The sequence below is a fragment of the Rhinoraja longicauda genome, chromosome 20 (genome assembly GCF_053455715.1).
Source record: "Rhinoraja longicauda isolate Sanriku21f chromosome 20, sRhiLon1.1, whole genome shotgun sequence".
In the NCBI taxonomy this organism is placed as follows: Eukaryota; Metazoa; Chordata; class Chondrichthyes; order Rajiformes; family Arhynchobatidae; genus Rhinoraja; species Rhinoraja longicauda.
Genome location: NC_135972.1, coordinates 10,307,601 through 10,332,715, shown reverse-complemented (window position 1 = coordinate 10,332,715; position 25,115 = coordinate 10,307,601).

Here is a 25,115-nt window from a genome sequence, read left to right as displayed (position 1 = left end):
TCTGGTCATGATCGATTGGGATCATGTATGGCGTTTCTGCTAATTGGTTAGCACGCAACAAAAAGCTTCTCACTGCACGTGGCAATAAACTCAAACTCAATTAGACAGGTACATGGATGGGGCAGGTTTGGAGAGATGTAGGCCAAACGCAGGCAGGTGGGATTAGTGCAGCTGGGACATGTTGGCCGCTGTGGACAATTTGGGCTGATGTGCCTGTTTCCACGCTGTATGACTCTATCTACGTACAGGGGCCTCCTCTCCATGGTGTGTTGTCAAACCAGGTCTCCAGGGCCCTGTGCTTCCGTGACGACGCACACAAACATTACCGCAGCACGGTGGCGCAGCGGTAGAGTTGCTGCCTTCCAGCGCTTACAGCGCCGGAGTCCCGGGTTCGATCCCGACCATGGGTGCTGTCTGCACGGAGTTTGTACGTTCTCCCCGTGGGTTTTCTCCGAGATCTTCGGTTTCCTCCCACACTCCAAAGACGTGCAGGTATGTAGGTAAAGTGGCTTGTAAATGTGAAAATTGTCCCTAGTGGGTGTAGGGTAGTGTTAGTACGCGGGGATCGCTGGTCGGCGCGGTCTCGGAGGGCCGGCGTTTCTGCGCTGTATCTCTAAACTACACTATGGCACAGTACATGTGGCAATAAACTATACTGAAACTGGTCCTAGACTCTCCCACTAGTGGAAACATCCTCTCGATATCCAATGGCTCTGTGTATTGACATGCCAGAGGTAAGGATGTTCACTGGGGTGAGAGTGGCAGGGCACTTAAAGTCTAATTCAGTGTAATTGCCTATTGCTGGTGGTGGCAAGTGCTATAAATGGCTAATGAGACATCCTCATTAATGCCAGCCATGTCTGAGGGGCTCTGCCTCATTATTAGAGCCTGTTTCCTTATTGCAATCATCTGTCGGGGCAGAGGCAGAGGCAGAGGCAGAGGCAGCGGCAGCGCAGTGCTATCGGGCAAAACACTCGTGACTTCTTTAATGATGTTTTCAGTTCCCTGTGCGGCATTTGTTAAGAGATAAGCAGCATGATCAATTTACAAGATTACAAGAAAGTTATGGATGACAGAGGCACGTCGAGCCTTTAAATCATTCACTTTGAAGTTCCCAACCCCCTAGCTGTCACATGTTCTAAGCTCTGGTTTGAGCTAAAACTGCTCTTGGCACCATGGCGCAGCTGGCAGAGCTGCTGCCTCGCTGCGCCAGAGACCCAGGTTCGATCCTGACCTCGGGTGCTGCCTGTGAGGAGTTTGCACGTTCTCCCCATGACCACTTGGGTTCTCCCAAAGACACGCGGGATGGTAGGTTAATCGGCCCTCTGCAAAAATTGCCTCCTAGTGCATAGAGAGTGGATGAGAAAGTGGGGTAACGTAGAACTAGTGTGACCTAGCGTTTGATGGTCAGCATGGACTCAGTGGGCCGAAGGGCCTGCTTCCATGCTGTGTCTCTCTGAACTGTAACGCATTTTACCTTGAATTCTCTGCCACTGAAGGCAGTGGAGGCCAATTCACTGGATGTTTTCAAGAGAGAGTTAGATTTAGCTCTTGGGGCTAACGGAATCAAGGGATATGGGGAAAAGCAGAAACGGGGTACTGATTTTAGATGATCAGCCATGATCATATTGAATTGCGGTGCTGGCTCGAAGGGCCGAATGGCCTACTCCTGCACCTATTTTTCTATGTCTCTCTCTCTCTCTCTCTCTCTCTCTCTCTCTCTCTCTCTCTCTCTCTCTCTCTCTCTCTCTCTCTCTCTCTCTCTCTCTCTCTCTCTCTCTCTCTCTCTCTCTCTCTCCCTCCCTCTCTCTCTCTTCCTCTCCCCTCTCTCTTCCTCTCCCCTCTCTCCTCTCCTCTCCTCCTCTCCACTCCTCTCCTCTCCTCTCCTCTCCTCTCTCTCTCTCTCCTCCTCCTGGTCTGGGTGTAGTGGATCGTTCAGTTGCTTGATAACAGCCGGGAAGAAATTGTCCCTGAATCTGGAGGTGTGCTTTTTCAAACTTCTGTACCTCTTGTCTGATGGGAGAGGGGAGAAGAGGGAGTGGCCGGGGTGATGCTGCTCCTTGATTATGCTGCTGGCCTTGCCGAGTCTGTCAAATGAAAAGAAGATTCAAAAGAAATCATTGTTACCCGCAACGGGTCTGCTTAGAACAAGAGCCACAGTTTCAGAATAATCAGTCCTCCACTTAGAACTGGAAAAAATACTTAAAAAAAATATTAGAGGGCATAGATTAGGTTAGAGATACAGCGCAAAATCAGGTCCTTCGGCCCTCCGAGTCCACGCCAACCAGTGATCGGCGCACACTAACACAATACTACACACACTGGGGACAATTTATGATTTACACAAGGCAATTAACTTACAATTAACCGACAAACCTGCGCATCTTTGGAGTGTGGGAGGAAACCGGAACACCCGGAGAAAACCCACGTGGTCACGGGGAGAACGTACAAACTCCGTACAGACAGACCTTGTGGTTAGGGTGGAAACCGGGTGTCAGGTGCTGTAAGGCAGCAACTCTACCGTGCCACCCTAGTAGCCTACTGGCGTCGGCTATTTACAGCAGAGCGAGAGGCAAAGGCCTTCTGTGCAAAGACCATCTGACAAACCTGTTTCCCCGTCTCTTATTTTCTTTGCACTGAAATCCAATCTGATCACAAGCCACAGAACCTGAGCTGAGCAGACGGCTTCCCACAGGCAAGAGAATTGCCACAGGGGGTGTACCTGATACAAAAGAATCTACAGAAATATCGGGATGCAGTCAATAACATGAATCTAACAGAGCAAACAACCCTGGCACCATGGGCGATGGAATATGTTAGGACAACATGACCTCCTGCTATTTTTATTTTTGTCTTGTTTGGATTCTGTGCTTTATTCATTCGACTTTAATATTTCCCCTTTTGATATGATAACGGAGTTTCACAAAGAGGAATACAAGGCTTTGAAGCAGCACTGTAGAGTTGCTGCCTCACAGCGCCAGAGGCCCGGCTTCGATCCAGACTACGGGTGCTGTCTGTATGGATTTTGTACCTTCTCCCCATGACCTGTGTAGTTTTTCTCCAAGATCTTCTGTTTCCTCCTACGATCCAAAGACGTATAAGTTTGTAGGATAAATGGCTTGGTGTAAATGTCTTTTAAAAAAAACATTGTGTGTAAGGTAGTGTTAAAGTGCGGGGATCGTTGGTCGGTGCGGACCTGTTGGGCCGAAGGGCCTGTTTCCGCGCTGTATCTCCAAACTAAACTAAACTACTCTCGTTTAAGAAGGAACTGCAGATGCTGGTTTAAAGCGAAGATGGACACAAAAAGCTGGAGTAACTCAGCGGGACAGGCGGCATCTCTTGGTCTCGAACTAAATCGTCACCCATTCCTTCTCTCCAGAGATGTTGCCTGTCCCGCTGAGTTACTCCATCTTTTTGTGTCTAAGCTACTCTTGCATGGCTAAGTACTTTAGTCAAAAAGTGGCTGAGCTCTTCAACTCCCCCTCCCATTCCCAGTCTGACCTTTTTGTCATGGGCCTCCTCCAGTGCCATAGTGAGGCCCACCGGAAATTGGAGGAACAGCACCTCATATTTCGCCTGGGCAGTTTGCAGCCCAGTGGTATGAGCATCGACTTCTCCAACTTTAGATAGTTCCTCTGTCCCTCTCTTCCCCTCCTCCTTCCCAGATCTCCCTCTATCTTCCTGTCTCCACCTATATCCTTCCTTTGTCCCGCCCCCCTGACATCAGTCTGAAGAAGGGTCTCGACCCGAAACGTCACCCATTCCTTCTCTCCTGAGATGCTGCCTGACCTGCTGAGTTACTCCAGCATTTTGTGAATAATTAGTCAAAAAGACAAATCTATCTTCATCGTCTATGTTCACATTGACGGCGCTGAAGTAGAGATGGTCAAAAACGTCAAATTCTGAGGAGTCAATATCACCAACAACTTCTCCTAGACCACCGACCAAGCAACGACCAAGAAGGCACACTAACGCCTTAGGTGCAGTGAAAAGCTTTTTTTTAATGTGCTATCCAGTCAGTGAAAAGACTATATATGATTACAATCGAGCCGCCCACAGTGTGCAGATACATGATAAAGAGAATAACGTTTAGTGCAAGATAAAGTCAATAGACAATAGACAATAGACAATAGGTGCAGGAGTAGGCCATTCAGCCCTTCGAGCCAGCACCGCCATTCAATGCGATCATGGCTGATCACTATCAATCAGTACCCCGTTCCTGCCTTCTCCCCATACCCCCTCACTCCGCTATCCTTAAGAGCTCTATCCAGCTCTCTCTTGAAAGCATCCAACGAACTGGCCTCCACTGCCTTCTGAGGCAGAGAAGTCCAGTAAAGTCCGATGATAGATAAACCGAAGGTCTCCAATGAGGGTCTCCAATGAGGTCGATGGTAAGTCAGGACCGCTCTCTAGTGAGTGAGAACATGATTCAGTTGCCTGATAACAGCTGGGAAGGAACTGACCCTGAATCTGGAGGAGTGCGTTTTCACACTTCTGTTCCTCTTGCCTTCTTTTTAGAGATACAGTGCGGAAACAGGCCCTTGGCCCACCGAGTCCCGCCGACCAGAGATCCACGCATATTAACACTATCCTGCACACACACTTGGGACAATTGACATTTTTATACAAAGCCAATTAGCCTACATACCTGTACGTCTTTGGAGTGTGGGCGGAAACCGAAGATCTCGGTGAAAACCCACGCAGGTCACGGGGAGAACGTACGAACTTCGTACGGACGGCACCCGCAGTGGGGATCAAACCCGGGCCTCTGGCGCTGCAAGCGCTGTAGGCAGCAACTCTACCGCTGCGCCACTGTGCCTGATGGGAGAGGGAAGAAGAGGGAGTGACTGGGGTGAGACTGAGAGACGGCATCCAGCCTGGCTGAAGAAACGCCGTAGAGTAGCCTTGATTCTTCAAAGGTCGAGAGGACTTCCAACGGTGGTGTGGTTTAGTGGTCAGGAGCCCTTTAAGAGACGGAGCCATTTTGGTAATTAGTTCCAACTTGCAGATAACCTGCAGTCAGGAAATCACTACGCGTGATAGAAAACTCTGGAGCAGTGGGACCAACCTCAAACAGGGCCGGCACTCTGTGAGCTTCAATTAAAGATGGAACAACTAGCTTTTATTCGAGATTCATTTAATGACTGAACTTACTGTACATTCCCCAGTGAAGGTTGGATTGGACAAGTTTCTGTATCATTAATGTAGGCCTCAGGATTAGAAGTCCACTCACGTGACCACTGCTCTGTTTTATTTTCCAAATGTTCACATTTATTCTCGTGTCAAAGTTTCCTTTTAACCTGCAATCATCCTGTGTAGATGTCAGCACTTATGGGGAAAATAAATATATGCGATTTAATGACCAGGCAAAAATGCAGTCAGAGACACGTGTCCGATTCTGACCTCGGGTGATGCCTCTGTGGAGTTTGCACGTTCTCCCTGTGACGGCGTGGGTTTCCTCCAGTTTCTCCCACACCCCCAAGACACGTGGGTTTGTTGGTTGATTGGCCTCTGTGAGATTATTCCTAGTGTGTAGAGAGTGGATGAGAAATTAGGACAACCCAAAATAATGTCTGAAGAAGGATTCCGACCCGAAACGTCACCTTTCCATTTTCTCCAGAGATGCTGCCTGACCTACTGAGTTACTCCATCATTTTGTGTTTATATTTGGTATAAGCCAGCATCTGCAGTTCCTTTTTATTACAATAAACCTAATGTGAGCGGGTGATCGATGGTGGGCATGGACTCAGTGGATGGAAAGGCCTGTTTCCATACTGTATTTCTACAACTAAAACCAGCAAGGGTGAACTGCGGTCATTTTCCAACCTCAGTTTGTTAATCCAAGTCTTCAGAACCATTCTGCACTAAAACAATGGACTCAGGTTTTATCAATGAGACAGCCTTTCAGAACTTCAGAGGCGGCACGGTGGCGCAGTGGTAGAGTTGCTGCCTTACAGCGAATGCAGCGCTGGAGACTCAGGTTCAATCCTGACTATGGGTGCCGTCTGTACGGAGTTTGTATGTTCTCCCCGTGACCTGCGTGGGTTTTCTCCGAGATCTTCGGTTTCCTCCCACACTCCAAAGACGTACAGGTATGTAGGTTAATTGGCTGGGCAAATGCAAAAATTGTCCCTAGTGGGTGTAGGATAGTGTTAGTGTGCGGGGATCGCTGGGCGGCGTGGACCCGGTGGGCCAAAGGGCATGTTTCTGCGCTGTATCTCTAAATCTAAATCTAAAATCTAACTCGATCCAATCTTGGTCGGATGTTGGTCCCACAGCTTGGACCCTACATCACCAATCCAGTCCGAGCCCCAGGACAACGGCCCTTTAAGGCCACGATGAAGTCTGATGTGTTTGAGAACTTGATACTTGAAACTTACAAAACTTACTCACCAGGTTAATTCCCGGGATGGCGGGACTGACATATGATGAAAGAACAGGTCAACTGGGCTTGTGTTCACTGGAATTTGGAAGGATGAGAGGGGATCTCAAAGGTTCAGTTTATTGTCACGTGTACCAATTAAGGTACAGTGAAACTCGAATTACCACACAGCCATATTAAAAATAGCAACAAGACACACAATGTTAACATAAACATCCACCACAGCAGATTCCCCACATTCCGCACTGTGATGGAAGGCAATAAAGTCCATTCTTCTTCCGCTTTATTCTCCCGTGGTCGGGGTAATCGAACCATCCGCAGTCGGGGCGATTGAGGTTCTCACAGCCGGCGATCGAAGCCCCGTGTCAGGTCGATAGAAGCTCCACGTCGGGGCGGTCGAAGCTCCTGCAGCTTGGAGCTCCTGAAGTCGGTCTCTAACCAGCGACCGCGAGCTCCACGATGTTAAAGTTTGCAGGTTCCCACGGTTGGAGCTCCAATGTCGATCCCCGACAGGGATCGGCAGCTCCGCGATGTTAAATCCGCAGGGTCCCGTGGTTGGAGCTCCTGACGTTGGTCTCCAGCAAAGGCCGTCAGCTCCACGATGTTAGGCCGCAGTGCGGACGGAGATGCGATACGGAAAAAAATTGCATCTCCGTCGAGGTAAGAGATCAGCAATAGTTCCCCTAAACCCCCACCCCCCACAAGCTAAAGGACACTAAAACATACATTGAACACATACTAGAAAGCAACAAAGAAGGAAGGGACGAGACAGACTGTTGGCGAGGATCTTAAAGAAACATATGAAATTCTTAAGGGATTAGACAGGCTGGATGCAGGAAAAATGTTCCTGATGTTGGGGGAGTCCGGAACCAGGGGTCACAGTTTAAGAAACAGGGTAGGCCATTTAGGACTGACATGAGGAAAAACCTTTTCAGCCAGAGAGTTGCAAATCTGTGGAATTCTCTGCCACAGAAGGCAGTGGAGAGAGTTGGATATAGCACTTCGGGCTAACGGAATCAAGGGATATGGGGAGAAAGCAGGAACGTGATACTGATTCTGGAGGATCAGCCATGATCATATTGAATGGCGGTGCTGGCTCGAAGGGCCAAATGGCCTACTCCTGCGCCTATTTTCTATGTCTCTATGGTTTCTAAAATGGCGCCGGAGCGTGGCAACTATTCTGTGCATTGCCTCAAAGGAAATCCACTCAATCGTTGTACTCTTTTCCTTGTGTATGTCTGTGCCACGTACCCGATTTTCCAGCAACCGGCACCTCCTTTAATCCGGACAAAATTCCTTCCTGCACATTAATATCTCCTTACTTCAGCTGAACTTTTACTGCAGCCCTTCCATGAAATAAATCACTCTTTCTACAGCCCTGTACAGCTGTGAGACTGAACGCAGGACAAAATCACTTGCTGCTTCTTAGCTGGAAAAGAATTCTGTTAATTCCTGTCCTTTACACCCCCCTCCTCTGTTCTTGTGAAAATGTCCTCTCGTTTAGCGACGCTTTCGCGCCTGTTAGACGCGCTTCCTGATTACCCCTGGGCGTACGTGCAAATTGCGTTGCAGCATTGGTGGTGTTGCCAGCTACTCTGCGACGTGCCGCGGTGCAAGGAGGGCAGCCCGATGCTAATCCAGCTGCGGCCTTGGGCAACCCAGCCGTTTCCCGTTCTGGCTCACTTGCAGTGTATCCCCCCGTGGGCTCGGGTGAGAAGACCCCAGCCACACATCACTATCCTGTACGCAACCCATTTGTTAATGAAAGAGGTGATAAAAGAGAGGATTAGGCACCAATGCAGTGGACAGTCGGAGTTTAGCTTAGCTTAGTTTAGTTTAGTTTAGAGATACATCGCGGAAACAGGCCCTTCAGGCCATCAGGTCCGAACCGACCAGCGACCCCCGCACACTAACACTATCCGACACACGCTCGGGACAATTTACAATTTACCAAGCCAATTAACCTACAAACCGTTACGTCTTTGGGGTGTGGGAGGAAGCCGACGATCCTGGCGAAAACCCACGCAGGTCACGGGGAGAACGTACAAACTCCATACAGATAGCCCCCGTAGTCAGGATCGAACCCGGGTCCATGGTGCTGCAAGACAACAACTCTACCGCTGCACCACTGTGCAACCAACTACGTTGCAGTTGGTACATAGTAAAATGCCCACAAAGTAATGAAGGGTTCCCGGTGGAATAATAGTAAGCTCCGACACTTTCAGAATCGTTCAGGAAGAAATAGAGCAAAGATAGCAGTAAGATAGGGAGCAATGTCATTGCACTATGGATATTGGGTCAGATTCATACAGCACGGATAAAGACTCTTCTGCCCACCCGTTTATGCCCTTGCCTATTGTACGTCATGTTTGACTTGATTATATTTAGGTGTGATATATCTGATCTGTTTCTGTAGAATGCAAAACAAAGCTTCTTGCTATTGAGGGCGTGCAGCGTAGGTTTACTAGGTTAGTTCCCGGAATGGCGGGACTGTCATATGTTGAAAGACTGGAGCGACTAGGCTTGTACACACTGGAATTTAGAAGGATGAGAGGGGATCTTATTGAAACGTATAAGATTATTAAGGGGTTGGACACGTTAGAGGCAGTAAACATGTTCCCAATGTTGGGGGAGTCCAGAACAAGGGGCCACAGTTTAAGAATAAGGGGTAGGCCATTTAGAACGGAGATGAGGAAAAACTTTTTCAGTCAGAGAGTTGTGAATCTGTGGAATTCTCTGCCTCAGAAGGCAGTGGAGGCCAATTCTCTGAATGCATTCTAGAGAGATCTAGATAGAGCTCTTAAGGATAGCGGAGTCAGGGGGTATGGGGAGAAGGTAGGAACGGGGTACTGATTGAGAATGATCACATTGAATGGCGGTGCTGGCTCGAAGGGCCAAATGGCCTACTCCTGCACCTATTGTCTATTGTCTATTGTCTAAGCCCTCGACCGGCTCAGCCCGTGAACCGACGTCCCTCTCCTCTCCTCGGCCGGCCATCTTTGTGTCCTGGGGGCAGCCTACCTGAAGAGGCTGGAGGTATTACCCCGGCTCACCCTCCTTACCGGCCCTTGCTCCTCGCGTCTGGTGTCTCCAGTGGTTCCCTCCCGGTACTGCGGTCGTGGGACCTCGGGAAGTCCTGGGGACACAAGGCTGCAGATGCTGGAAACCTGAGGAAAACACAAAGTGCTGCAGGAACACAGCGGGTCAGGCAGCATCCAAGGAGGGAATGGTTTGGGCCGGGACCCTTCTTCAGTCTGAAGAAGGGACCCATCTCAAAACATTGCCCTGCCCACTGCCTCCCAGATGCTGCCTGACCCGCTGAGTTTCTCCAGCACTTTGTGCTTTATCCCTCAAGTTTCCAACGTATACGCCTTGGAGAAGGAAACTGGAGCACTTGGAGAAAACCAACACGATCACAGTAAAAAACACGCAAACTCCACACTGGCAGCACCCAAGGCCAGGATTAAACCCAGATGGATGGAGCTATGAGGCAATGGTTCCACCTGCTGAGCCTCTCCCATTTGCAGCAATCAAAATGATCAAACACTACAAAAATTGAACACCCAAAAACATGAGACAGATAAATAGTAAAAATATTCCATCAATCATAGAAACATAGAAAGTAAGTACAGGATTAGGCCATTCGGCCCTTCGAGCCAGCACCACCATTCAATATGATCATGGCTGATCATCCAAAATCAATACCCCATTCAATAGACAATAGACAATAGGTGCAGGAGTAGGCCATCCAGCCCTTCGAGCCAGCACCGCCATTCAATGCGATCATGGCTGATCACTCTCAATCAGTACCCCGTTCCTGCTTGCTCCCCAGATCCCTTGATTCTGTTAGCCCTAAGAGATAGATCTAACTCTCTCTTGAAAACAGAGCCTTATCCAACTATCTCTTGAAAACAGAGCTATATCTAACTCTCCCTTGAAAACAGAGCTATTTAGATTTAGAGACACAGCGCGGAAATAGGCCCTTCAGCCCACCGGGTCCGTGCCGCCCAGCGTTTCCCCGCACATTAACACTATCCTACACACACTAGGGACAATTTTTACATTTGCCCAGCCAATTAACCTACATACCTGTACGTGTTTGGAGTGTGGGAGGAAACCGAAGATCTCGGAGAAAACCCACGCAGGTCACGGGGAGAACGTACAAACTCCGTACAGACGGCGCCCGTAGTCAGGATCGAACCTGAGTCTCCGGCGCTGCATTCGCTGTAAGGCAGCAATTCTACTGCTGCGCCACCGTGCCGCCCTCTATCCAACTCTCCCTTGAAAACAGAGATATATCTAACTCTCTTTTGAAAACCTTACCCTATAACCAGGACAGAACTGCATACTTTCCCAATACCACTTATTGCACAGTTCATCGAGTCTTACAGCACTGACACAGGCCCTTCGGCCCAACCTGCCCAGCTGGGCTAGAAGCACTAAACATACAACATGGTGATCACAGTGTGGGGTACGCCGCTTCCAAACTCCAGATCCAAGGAAGTCCAGGAATGGATTTCCAGTCTTTTTGGAAAAGCAGTCAAGAGCAAAAACTGTTTTAAAAAATGTCTGGAAAATTCCCCCTCTGACCCACGGCAGCAACTGAAACCTGTCCAGACCATCTCTCAGACCATTAGCGTTTCATTTCTTGAAAGCATTTTGGTGCGTCAAATGCTTCTTAATGTTCAGGATTGATTCTGTTGGTGCCTGCTTCTCAGGGGTAAACTGCACTGAATTTGATTTAACCGAGAGCAAACCACCCTGGCGATCATTTCCAGGTTAAGTGACGACTGGATTCTTGACGGCCTCAGATTCGCACCCACTGACATCAAACAACCACCATTACCACCGTTAGCGATATCAACTGGATTTCAAAGATGCAACTTTCGCCCATTGTGGGACCGCATCAGTGCACTGGGAGCTCATCAAGTTAGCTTGATATATTATTTGAACTCGTGATTTTTTTGTCATCTGGACATCTGGATGGCCTCTTATGAAGAAATCTTCAAGGGAGTATCTACCTCCTTGGAAGATTGGGGAGATTGGGTATGTCATAAGATCATAAGTGATAGGAGCAGAACTAGGCCATTTGGCCCATCAAGTCTACTCCGCCATTCGATCATGGCTGATCTATCTCTCCCTCTTCGCCCCATTCTTCTGCCTCCTCCCCATAACCCCTGACACCCGTAGTAATCAAGAATCTACCAATCTCCGCCTTTAAAATATCCATTGGCTTGACGTCCACATCCTTCTGTGGCAATGAATTCCACAGATTCACCACCCTCTGACTAAAGAAATTCTTTCCAAAGGTTATGTCCTTTTATTCCGAGGGTATGGCCTCTCCCACTAGTGGAAACATCCTCTCCACATCCACTCTATCCAGGCCGCTCACTATTCGGTAAGTTTCAATGAGGTCCGAAGATAGACACAAAAAGCTGGAGTAACTCTGGCAGCATCTCTGGAGAGAAGGAATGGGTGACCCTTCTTCAGACGATGGGTCGAGACCCTTCTTCAGACGATGGGTCGAGACCCTTCTTCAGACGATGAGACAACGAGGTCCCCCCCCCATCATCTTTCTAAAGTTCAGTGCTTGACGTCCTTCTTTTACGTAACTCTGCCACAGTTTTCATATATCATATATCATATATCATATATATACAGCCGGAAACAGGCCTTTTCGGCCCACCAAGTCCGCGCCGCCCAGCGATCCCCACACATTAACACTATCCTACACACACTAGGGACAATTTTTACATTTACCCAGCCAATTAACCTACATACCTGTACGTCTTTGGAGTGTGGGGGGAAACCGAAGATCTCGGAGAAAACCCACGCAGGTCACGGGGAGAACGTACAAACTCCTTACAGTGCAGCACCCGTAGTCAGGATCGAACCTGAGTCTCCGGCGCTGCATTCGCTGTAAAGCAGCAACTCTACCGCTGCGCTACTGTGCCGGTGAATGCTCTCCAGCGAAATAGATCATGCAGGAGTAACTCCGCGTAACCTCCCACGCTGCCTCTGTCGATCGAAGCCGCACTCAGATCACGACATGAAGTGCTGGTCGCCGCGCAGATCGAGCGTTGGCGCAATGTGCAAAACTGTTTCACGTCAACACCCAGGCCTTGGCCACGACTGCTAGCTTACTCTGGTGAAGAAAAAAATAATCTGAGACCCCAGATGCTCATCAAATGGTGTGAAGCTCCTCTAAAGGGGAACAAACTCACTTGATTTATGAAACATAACGAGGAAAAAAATGAAAATGAAAATATAAAAACAGAGCAACCAGGGATAAATAAAACATTAAAGCTGCAGGATCAAGGGTTGAATTGTCTTTATTTATAAATGGTACACTTATGGTTTAGTAGAACAAAAAGGGCGCAGCGGTAGAGTTGCTGCCTTACAGCGCCAGAGACCCTGGTTCGATCCTGACTACAGGTGCTGTCTGTAGGGAGTTTGTACGTTCTCCCCGTGACCGCGTGGGTTTTCCCCCAGGTGCTCCGGTTTCCTCCCACATTCCAAAGACGTACAGGTTTGTAGGTTGATTGGCTTCAGTTGTAAAATGTCGCTTATCCATGTTTGCCAGAGATGCTGCCTGACCCTCTGAGTTGCTTCAGCACTTTGTGTCCTTTTGTGTATTAACCAGCATCTGCAGTTCTTTGTTTCAACCGCAAGCGAGGGAAAGCATCTCTAAGGTCCAAGACTAGGTGCGGATTGTGATTGTTGGCTCTCATCGGTAATGCCAACCGTTGCTTTGCCTCCAAGATGCTGCTTGGCCCTCTGAGTTCTTCCAGCAAATTGTTGTTTGCAGTCCTGTCATCGTAGAAAATGGTCGTATTGACTTTCACTGCATTCCCTCTTCTTAGGTGAGAGGCTGAAGCTGAAGACAATGTCACGTAAGGAGACTCACCAGACCTTGCAAAGCTTCAGTGAGACATCCTTGCAATTAAGGCCAATGGACCATTTAGTAAGTACTCTGATTTTGCTGTTATATATTTAACTCAGTTGAAGTTAGAGTCACACAGCATGGGAACAGGCCCAACTTGCCCGTGCCAACCAGTTGGGCCCATGCGAACTGGCCCAACTTGCCCGTGCCAACCAAGTTGCCCAGTCTCCACGAGTGCCACCTGCCTGCATTTGGCCCGTATCCTTCTAAACCTTCCCTATCCATGTACCTGTCCAAATGTCCTTCAAACGTTGTGATAGTACCTGCCTCAACTGCCTCCCCTGGCAGCTCTTTACCTATCTCAATGTTATTCACTTATCGTGTATCTATATCGTGTATGGCTTGATTGTAATCATGTGTTGTCTTTCTGTTGACTGGTTAGCACGCAACAAAGGTTTTTCACTGTATCATCCACAATCAGTACCCCCTTCCTGCCTTCTCCCCATATCCCTTGACTCCACTATCATTAAGAGCTCTATCTAACTCTCTCTTGAAAGCATCCAGGGAATTGGCCTCCACTGCCTTCTGAGGCAGAGAGTTCCACAGCTTCACAACTCTCGGAAAAAAGAGCCAGGGGCCACAGTTTAAGAATAAGGGGTAGGCCATTTAGAATGGAGATGAGGAAAAACTTTTTCAGTCAGAGAGTTGTGAATCTGTGGAATTCTCTGCCTCAGAAGGCAGTGGAGGCCAATTCTCTGAATGCATTCAAGAGAGAGCTAGATAAAGCTCTTAAGGATAGCGGAGTCAGGGGGTATGGGGAGAAGGCAGGAATGGGGTACTGATTGAGAATGATCAGCCACGATCACATTGAATGGTGGTGCTGGCTCGAAGGGCCGAATGGCCTACTCCTGCTCTACTGTCTATTGTCTATTATCAAGAGATTGCAATGGATCACATTTACATGTTATCTTGCAAGAAGATTATGTAAAACCTCAGGTGCCGCTAGGATTAAAAAGAATAGATGGAAGCTGACTTTTTCTCTCTAATTAATTGCAAAGGTCCATTTACAAAAATATGTTTGCATGTTTCTGTCAGAACATAAATTATCAAGGAAGGTCAAGTGTTCGATTTTAATTAAGTGATCTGCTGCAATGTTTTATCTTATACTAGGTTGGTAGTAAACTTTCGGGTTGCTTCTAAGAGATTACTACCACCTTTGTAGATAGATAGATAGGTGGGTGAAGTTATTATTAGTTATTATTATTATTATTATTATTATTAGTTGAAGAGTCATATCAACACTATGTTTTGTGCGGCACGGTGGCGCAGCGGTCGAGTTGCTGCCTTACTGCGCCAGAGACCCGGGTTCGATCCTGACTACGGGTGCTGTCTGTACGAAGTTTGTACGTTCTCTCCGTGACCCGTGTGGGTTTTCTCTGGGATCTCCAGTTTCCTCCCACAATCCAAAGGCGTACAGGTTTGCAGGCTAATTGGCTTTGGTAAAATTGGAAATTGTTCCCGGTGTGTGTGGGATAGTGTGTTAATGTGCAGGGAATGGAATATATAGGCTGTTCAGCGCGGAATTGGTGGGCAGGTGGGCCTGTTTACGCGCTGTATCTCTAGGCAAAAATTGAATGAAAAGTTGGCAGCATTGGGTACCCCTTACAGTGTCCTGTGGCACTGTTGTTCATAGAAACATAGAAACATAGAAAATAGGTGCAGTAGTAGGCCATTCGGCCCTTCGAGCCTGCACTGCCATTCAATATGATCATGGCTGATCATCCAACTCAGTATCCCATACCTGCCTTCTCTCCGTACCCCCTGATCCCTTTAGCCACAAGGTCCACATCTAACCCCCTCTTAAATATAGCGAATGAACTGGCCTTAACTACCTTCTGTGGCAGAGAATTCCACAGATTCACCACTCAAAACTTTCTCATCTCGGTCCTAAAAGACTTCCCCCTTATCCTTAAACTGTGACCCCTTGTTCTGGACTTCCCCAACATCGGGAACAATCTTCCTGCATCTAGCCTGTCCAACCCCTTAAGAATTTTGTAAGTTTCATCAGGTGGTTGAAAAGATTAAAGGATGTGACGCCAAGCCTCCTTGGAAAAATGGGGCATTCTCATTGACTCCTGGGAATGTGACACTGTGAATGGCTCGATTGTAATCATGTATAGTCTTTCTGCTGACTGGTTAGCACGCAACAAAAGCTTTTCACTGTACCTCGGTACACATGACAATAAACTACACTAAAACGAGACTAAGCTAATCCTCTAAATTGTGCTGAAACTAATTTGTAAGACATTCTACAAACATTAAAAAATATTTCATGTTTTTTATTTTCCTTCTCAATATTCATTTTAGTTTCTTTTGTGCAGGGGAATTTTCTTCAAATGATAAATCGAGGAGCATCTGTAAATTCTGTCTAGTGTTTTAATATGTTGAAATGCAAGAATACATAAAATAAACAATATTAATCAGGACAAAATATTTTTTGTTGTTAAATTTTTCTCCAGTCAGTTTAAAACCTTTGGGATTCTCAATCAGTTTACTGCTTGTAAGGCACCTCCAACAACTGTTAGTTCAGTTCAGTTTATTGTCACGTAGACCGAGGTACAGTGAAAAGCTTTTGTTGCGTGCTAACCAGCCAGCGGAAAGACAATACATGATTACAATCCAGCCATTCACGATATACAGATACATGATCAGGGAATAACGTTTGGTGCAAGTTAAAGCTAGTAAAGTCCGATCAAAGATAGTCCAAGGGTCCCCGATGAGGTAGATGGCAGTTCAGGCCTCCTCTCTAGTTGCTGTGCGTATCAGTTTAGTTAGAAAACAAAGTGTAGTGAAATACAGTTGGCAAAAGCATTCAGGTAAAAATGAACCGTAGCGCAGCGGTAGAGTTGCTGCTTTACAGCGAATGCAGCGCCGGAGACTCAGGTTCGATCCTGACTACGGGTGCTGTACTGTAAGGAGTTTGTACGTTCTCCCCGTGACCTGCGTGGGTTTTCTCCGAGATCTTCGGTTTCCTCCCACACTCCAAAGACGTACAGGTATGTAGGTTAATTGACTGGGTAAATGTAAAAATTGTCCCTAGTGGGTGTAGGATAGTGTTAATAGTGTTAGTGTGCGGGGATCGCTGGGCGGCGCGGACTTGGTGGGCCGAAAAGGCCTGTTTCCGCGCTGTATCTGAAATAAATTTAAAAAAACCCTTTTTAATTCATTGATTGAAAGATACAGCATGAAAACAGGCCCTTCGGCCCATCGTGCCCATGGTGACCATCGAGTACCTGTCCAACTAGTTCCACGTTACCCCATTTTCCCATCTGCTCTCTAAACACTGGGGGCAATTAACAGAGACCAATTAACCTACAAATCCACACGTCTTCGGGATGTGGGAAGAAACCCATGCAGTCACAGGGAGAACGGGCAATCTCCACAGAGACAGCACCCGAGCTCAGGATCGAACCTGGGTCTCTGATGCTGTAAGGCAGCAACTCTACCAACTGTGCCACTGTGCTGCCTTTTGTTCAATTGTAGCTGCTATAATTGATTTCATCTCTATCTTATTTATTGTAATGAGATAATTTAAGGGAGGTAATTAGTTATAATTCCCAATCTCTGTACTATTCAGTGGCATTTATTGGCATCATTATTTACAGATTGTCTTTGTATGTATTTGACTGCAATTGGAACAAACTGGTGAAGTTCATAGCCTAGAATTAGCTTAAGTTTGACTTGATTGATCTGGGATATTTAGTCTGAAATAAGGGTGACGCGTTGGCGGAGCGATAGTTACTGCCTTACAGTGCTTGTAGCGTCAGAGACCCTGGTTCGATCCCGACTACGGGTGCTGTCTGTACAGAGTTTGTATGTTCTCCCCATGATTGCTTGGGTCTTTTCCGTGACTTCCGGTTTCCTCCCACACTCCAAAGACGTACAGGTTTGTAGATTAATTGGCTTGGTGTATGTGTAAATTGCCCTTAGTGTGTGTAGGATAGTGTTAATGTGCGGGGACTGCTGGTCAGTGCGGACTCGGTGGGCAAAAGGGCCTGTTTCCGCGTTGTATCTCTAAGTTAAACTAAACTAAATAATACCAGTGAATTGAGAGTGAATTTGAGAGATCAGGTACAATGGAAATGCTTAAGAGTTGGATCTACATAAGTACAATTGTTAGAAATGGTGCGTTTGCGGATGTGTGTGTCGCTATATGTGTGTCAGTATTGGTTTAATATTGTCACATGTACCTGGGTAGAGTGAAAATCCTTGTTTTGCACGTTATCCAGGCAAAATACACCAGAATATGTTCTGCTTCAGAGGCTGAGGGGAGACCTGATGGAGGTATATAAAATAATGAGAGAATTAGGCAGGGTAAACAGAACCTTTACCCCAGTGTGGAAATGTTCTAAAAGGCGTAGCTTTCAGATGAGGGGAGCAAGGTTTAAAGGGTATGGGTGGAGCAAGTATATATATAATATATTAATAATATTATTGGTCTGATGAAGGGTCCTGAGCCGAAATATTGCCGATCCATGCTCTCCAGAGATGCTGCCTGACCAGCTGAGTTACTTCAGCATTTTGCGTCTTTCTTTGGTATAAACCAGTACCTCCAATTCCTTGCTATTAAATAATACCATACTTGAGTATATCAGGTAGTATAGTTTAGTTTAGTTTAGAGATACAGCGCAGAAAGAGGCCCTTCGGCCCACCGAGTCCGCGTACCGACCAGCGATCCCCGCACATTAACACTATCCTACACAATCCCCACACATTAACACTATCCTACACACACTCGGGACAATTTTTACATTTGCGCCCCAGTCAATTAACCTACAAACCTGTACGTCTTTGGAGTGTGGGAGGAAACCGAAGATCTCGGAGAAAACCCACGTGGTCACGGGGAGAACGTACAAACTCCGTACGGACGGCACTCGTGGTCGGGATCGAACCCAGGTCTCCGGTGCTGTAAGGCAGCAACTCTACCGCTGAGCCGCTGAAAAAGAAAAAAGAAACAGAGTGCAGAATATACAGTGAGAGCTCCGATGTCTGAAAGTGCAAGTTTGTATATGTAAGCATGTGTGGTATTCATGTGTATTCTGGGCTGTTGTGCTTAGGCGTGTTGTAAATGTGGGTTCACTGAGATTTGCCCCAGCTTTGAACATAATTGTAATCCTCTAAGGGCATGCCGCTATTGACAAGATACTTAATGTAGACAGCGGGAACATAAAGCCAAGTCCAACCAAACATAAATATTGTTATAATTACAAATAAACCAGATTAGTAAAAACGGTTATGAGAGTACTTAGGCAGAATTAACATAAATACCGCAAACATTACCAGAATGTAGATTCAGTATTTTGGGATAAATTCATTTGTCGTTGTGCTCAGGCAATGGAAGGTAATTTGCAACTCACAATCACGAGGAGGAGAGCACTTGGGTTCAGCAGCTGATTGCAATGCAAATCTGGGCCCCACATCCGAAGGAGAACCTGAGTCTTAATGACTGCCCTGGCAACAAGCTGAGTCAATGGAGGATCACCTGCAGAGGTGTATTGATCGCTATGGTTGTTGTGGTGATCGGAAACAGGGATGTGGTAATATGTTTTCACGTTTTGTGTATTTTGTGTTTTTATGTCTGTTGGCAGATCAATATCCCTCCTGGGATAAATAAAATTCTATCGTATCGTATCGTGTCGCGTCGTGTCGTGTCGTGTCGTGTCGTGTCGTGTCGTGTCGTGTCGTGTCGTGTCGTGTCGTGTCGTGTCGTGTCGTGTCGTGTCGTGTCGTGTCGTGTCGTGTCGTGTCGTGTCGTGTCGTGTCGTGTCGTATCGTAATGCTGAGGCTCCCTAATGTGGCAGTCAGACCGCATTTATTGTATCGCGAGCAATTTTGTGCCCCGTGCCTGAGGAAGGATGTGCTGGCTCTGGAGAGGGTACAGAGGAGGTTTTACGAGAATGATCCCAGGAATGAGTGGGTTAACATATGTTGAGCGTTTGACAGCACTGGGCCTGTACTTGCTGGATTTTAGATGGGGGTGGGGGGGGGGGGGGACACCTCATTGAAACTTAACGAATAGTGAAAGGCCTGGATTGAGTGGATGTGGAGAGGATGTTTCCGCTAATGGGAGAGTCTAGGACCAGAGGTCACAGCAACAGAATAAAAGGACGTTCCTTTAGGAAAGAGATGAGAAGGAAATTCTTTAGTCAGAGGGTGGTGAATCTGTGGAATTCATTGCCACAGAAGGATGTGGAGGCCAAGTCAATGGATATTTTTAAGGCATAGATGGATTCTTGATTAGTGCGGGTGTCAGGGGGTTATGGGGAGAAGACAGGAGAAAGAGGTTGAAAGGGAAAGATAGATCAGCCATGATTGAATGGCGGAGTGGACTTGATGGACCAAATGGCCTAATTTTGCTCCTATCTATGACCTTATTCCCAGGGAACTGTTGCCGTTTACCTGTTGCGGTTGTAGATGTTATCTCTGATAAATGTGCCATTTTGTCCCAGGCTTCGACTGAGTGCATTATGTCGTGATTAATAACGAACAATGACTGTTTTCACTTTAGACTTTAGACATTAGAGATACGGGCGGAAACAGGCCCTTCGTCCCACTGAGTCCATGCCGACCAGCGATCCCCCACACACTAGCACCATCTCACACACTCGGGACAATTTACAATGTTTACCGAAGCCAATTAACCTACAAACCTGCACGGCTTTGGAGTGCGGAGGAAACCGGAGCACCCGGAGGAAACCCACGAGGTCATGGGGAGAACGTACAAACTCCGTACAGACAGCACCCGTAGTCAGGATCGAATCAGGATCTCTGGCGCTGTAAGGCAGCAACTCTACTGCTGTGCCACTGTGCCGCCATTAATTCTGTAATGAATTACAGGAGGGTCTCGATCTGAAAGGCAAATTGGAGGAACAGCACCTCATATTTCCTTGGGCAGCTTACCATCCAGCGTTGATTTCTCTAATTTCAAGTAACCCCTGCATTCCTCATCCCCTTCTCTCTCCCCACCTCCCCCACCCTAGACGTCCTACTAGTCCCACTGTTTGCATCCTTATATCTCTGTTGTTAGCTCATCTTCCCCAGCCCACAATGGGCCATTGTGGGCTCCACCCTCCCTGAGGTCATCTGTTGCCGGCCCTGTTTTGTTCTGGTCTTCTCGATCTTTCAGTCTGAAGAAGGGTTCTGGCCAAAGGGCCTGTCTCCGTGCAGTGTTTTTGCATCTAACTTTGGCCTAGGCCCAACCTGCTTCATCTCTCTCCTCATCAGACAAACCTTTACAATCCAGGATTCAATCTGCTCCTGAAATTTTGATCTCCTCCGCCATTGTAGATTGTTGCAGAGAATTTTAACATAAAAAGTGGCGCAGCGGTAGAGTTGCTGCCTTACAGCTCCGGAGGCCCGGGTTCGACCCCGACTACAGAGGGTGGCTGCATAGAGTGTTTGTACGTTCTCCCCGTGACCACGTGGGTTTTGTCCGCGATCTCCAGTTTCCTCCCACACTCCAAAGACGTACAGGTTTGTAGCTTAATTGGCTTGGAAAAAACGTAAATTGTTCCTCGTGTGTGTGGGATGGTGTTAGTGTGCGGGGTTCGCTGCTCAGCGTGGACTCGGGTCAAAGGGCCTGTGTCTGTAAATGTATCTCGAAGGGCCTGTATCACTGTATTTCTAAATTATACTACAGAATCAACCCTCACACTAAAATCTGGATTTTCATTGTAAAGTGAACATGAAGCATGGTTTTTCGTGCTGCATTTATACATTTTCAGGTAGTCCACAGACTGATTAAATTGTATTTTTTTCCCATTGAGACAAAAAAATGATCCAGCACAGACTGTACCACCTTTTGAAAGCGCTATCCAATTAGTCCCACAGTTCTGCTCTTTTCCCATAGCACTGCATATTTTCCCTCTTCAAATGTTTATCATCTTGAAAGCAATTGATCAAACATGGAAATACAATTCCACATCGTCACTGTGTGCAGCAGGCACAAAGGCTTTAGAACAGCGAACATAGAACAGCAAGGGAACAGGCCCTTCGGCCCGCAACGTCTGTGCCGAACATGGTGCCAAGTTAAACCAATCTCTTATTGCCCCTGTCTCGTGTGGTAGCCATAGTGAACACAGGTCGGTGCGGACTCAGTGGGCCGAAGGCCCTGTCTCTACGCTGTGTGTTTAAAGTCTGAAGTCTGTTCCCAGAAATGCTCTTCCACTGAAACACCAGTCACCTGGCCTGGAACATTAACCCGGTACGATGTAGAGAATGGTCCATCTTTGAGTTGGACTAACCACACACTGTTTCAGAAACCCTACTGGGATACACCTGACCTCAGGGCGGCACGGTGGCACAGCAGTAAAGTGGCTGCCTCACAGCACCATACACCCAGGCTCGATCCTGACTATGAGTGTTTGTTTGTATGGGGTTTGTACGTTCTCTCCTCTTGACCTGCGTGGGGTTTCTCCGGGTGCACCGGTTTCCACCCACGCTCCGAAGGCGTACATGTTTGTAGGTGAACTGGCTTGGTGTAAATTGTCCCTAGTTGTGGGCAGGATAGTGCTAGCGTGCGGGGATCGCTGGTCGGTGCGGACTCGGTGGGCTGAAGGGCCTGTTTCCGTGCTGCATCTCTAAACCAAACTGAACAAAACGAACAAATTATAGCCCCGTCTTAGTCTTTTGCAACGAAGAAGTTCCAGTCAATTTTAGGAACAATTTAGAAATTGGTATTGACCTGATTTTGGGGAAGTATGAGACAAATGTCATACTTGAGTACTCTAGCAAAAATAGGGACAATAGACAATAGACAATAGGTGCAGGAGTAGGCCATTCGTCCCTTCGAGCCAGCACTACCATTCAATGTGATCATGGCTGATCATTCCCAATCAGTACCCCGTTCCTGCCTTCTCCCCGTACCCCCCTGACTCCGCTATCCTTAAGAGCTCTATCTAGCTTTCTCTTTAATACTCCCAAAGTCAGCAGCAGAAATTGTTGCCTTGGTCTTGGGTTTTGTAGATGTATTGACCAAATAGAGCATCTAATGGATTTCCACATCAGCCTCTGTACTGTGGTGTGAAAGATCATTGTCATGCCAAGCAGCAGTGTTTCTCTGCTGCGATTGATTGCTATATAACTTACTGATGAAGGGCTGAGGCTACTGGAGAGAGATGACTAAATAAGATGTTCGCCAGTCTCCATTTCGATCAAAATAATGATGCCCTTCCAGGAAGTTATTTTATATTGATCAATAGTTTATAGGGAGAAACTACTTGAGCTCGGTGCTTTGAGAGACAGAGTGAGCTGTATACAGACAAACCGCTACTGCTACCATGGGACATTCGGCATAATAGAGGGAAGATTTAGAAATGCACACGTATGTTTCCCTAGATGCTACCACATTATCTGTAAGTCAGAATCTTTATTGCCCTACTGAGTAAAAGGAAATTTACACAGAATCTTTATACATACATCGGGCAGCGTAGCGATAGAGCTGCCGCCCTACAGCGCCTGAGACCCGGGTTCGATCTTGACCACGGGTGCTGTCTGTATGGAGTTTGTACGTTCTCCCCGTGACCTGCGTGGGTTTTCTCCGAGATCTTCGGTTTCCTCCCGCACTCCAAAGACGTACTGGTTTGTAGGTTAATTGGCTTTGGTATAAATGTAAAACAATTGTCTCTGGTGGGTGTAGAGTGGGGCTAATGTGTGGGGATCGCTGGTCGGTGTGGGCTCCGTGGTCCGAAGTGCCTGTTTTCTGCACTGTATTTAGAAACGTTTAGACAGGTACATGGACACAACAGGTTGAGAGGGATATAGACCAAGTTGGGCCCAAACCTCTCCTGCATTGGTGCAGCACCCCTCTCCTCCCCTCCCCCCTCTCCTCCCCCTCCCTTCCCCCCTCCCCGCTCACCCCCCCTTCCCCATCCCCTCACCGCTCCCTCCTCCCTCCAACTCCCCCCCTCACCCCTCACCCCTCCCTTCCCCCTCCTCCCCCATCACCCCCTCCCTTCCCCCTCCCCGCTCCCACCCCCCTTCCCCATCCCCTCCCCGCTCCCTCCCCCTCCCCGCCCCCCTCCCTCCCCTCCCCCTCCCCCTCCCCTTCCCCTCCCCCTTTCCCTCCCCCCAACCCTCCTTTATCCTCCATCCTCCCCCCTCCCTCCATCCCCCTCCCTCCCTCCCTCCCTCCCTAGGAGATAGATTTAAATTTTAAAATGTAAATAATTAAAAAAATATAACACCGTTTTCAATGAAACTTCTTCCATTAGCACCAAAGGGACAACAGTGAGTAAGGTGGGCCTAAAATTGTCGCGCTGTCGTGTGAGTAGTTCAGCGACAAGCAAACAAACAAACAGGGAGTTTTAGTACATAGATGGGTGAAACGCAGGCAGGTGGGACATGTTGGCCCATGTGGGCACGTTGGGCCGATGGGCCTGTTTCCACGGCTCTATAACTCTACGATGTAATTGTGAAAATGTTTCCTTCTGGTTGAAGAGAGAGCACTCAGAGAGATGGTTTGTAGCCTCTAAAGAGTTGACGCTGGGGCGCTGTCCGTATGGAGTTTGTACCTTCTCTCCGCGACCAGCGTGGGTTTACTCCGGGTTCCTCCCACACTCCAAAGACGTAAGGTTAATTATTATAGACAATAGACAATAGACAATGGGTGCAGGAGGAGGCCATTCGGCCCCTCGAGCCCGCACCACCATTCAATGTGATCATGGTTGATCATTCTCAATCAGTACCCCGTTCCTGCCTTCTCCCCATACCCCCTGACTCCGCTATCCTTAAGAGCTCTATCTAGCTCTCTCTTGAATGCATTCAGAGAACTGGCCTCCACTGCCTTCTGAGGCAGAGAATTCCATAGATTTACAACACTCTGACTGAAAAAGTTTTTCCTCATTTCCGTTCTAAATGGCCTATCCTATGCTCTTAAACTGTGGCCCCTGGTTCTGGACCTCCAACATTGGGAACATGTTTCCTGCCTCTAACGTGTCCAACCCCTTAATAATCTTATATGTTTCGATAAGATACCCTCTCATCCTTCTAAATTCCAGTGCATACAAGCCTAGTCGCTCCAATCTTTCAACATATGACAGTAGCGCCATTCCGGGAATTAACCTAGTAAACCTACGCTGCACGCCCTCAATAGCAAGAATATTCTCCCTCAAATTTGGAGACCAAAACTGCACACAGTACTCCAGGTGCGGTCTCACTAGGGCCCTGTACAACTGCAGAAGGACCTCTTTGCTCCTATACTCAACTCCTCTTGTTATGAAGGCCAACATTCCATTGGCTTTCTTCATTGCCTGCTGTACCTGCATGCTTCCTTTCAGTGACTGGAAGACTATTGTCTTCTGTGAATTGTAAATGGTCCCTAGTGTGTAGGATAGTGCTAGTGTGCGGGGTGATCGCTGGTCGGCGCGGACTCAGTGGGCCGAAGGGCCTGATTCCGCCCTGTATCTCTGAATTAAAAACTAAACTAAAACCTCCCATCAATTCTCCTGCCATCCACCGGCACCAGGGGGGACAATTTACAGCAGCCGTTTCATCTATTAGCGCCTCTTTGGGATATGAGAGGAAATTAAATCAGCTGGAGGATGTGCACGCGAGACAAAGTCACAGGGAGACTGTGGAGAAGTAAGCTGAGGCACAATTAACACCGATTAACATTGACTTCAGTGGATCCAGGTTTCTGCCGCCGTTTGCAACACATCAACACAATCCGACTTCTCTCCGTTTGTAACTGTAAGCAAGGGCGAGTCTCCACCCACACAATGTTTGAGCTTTCTATCCTTCAATTTCCTTTCAACTGGCAGCATCTTAGTGAATCTACACCAACGTCCGATA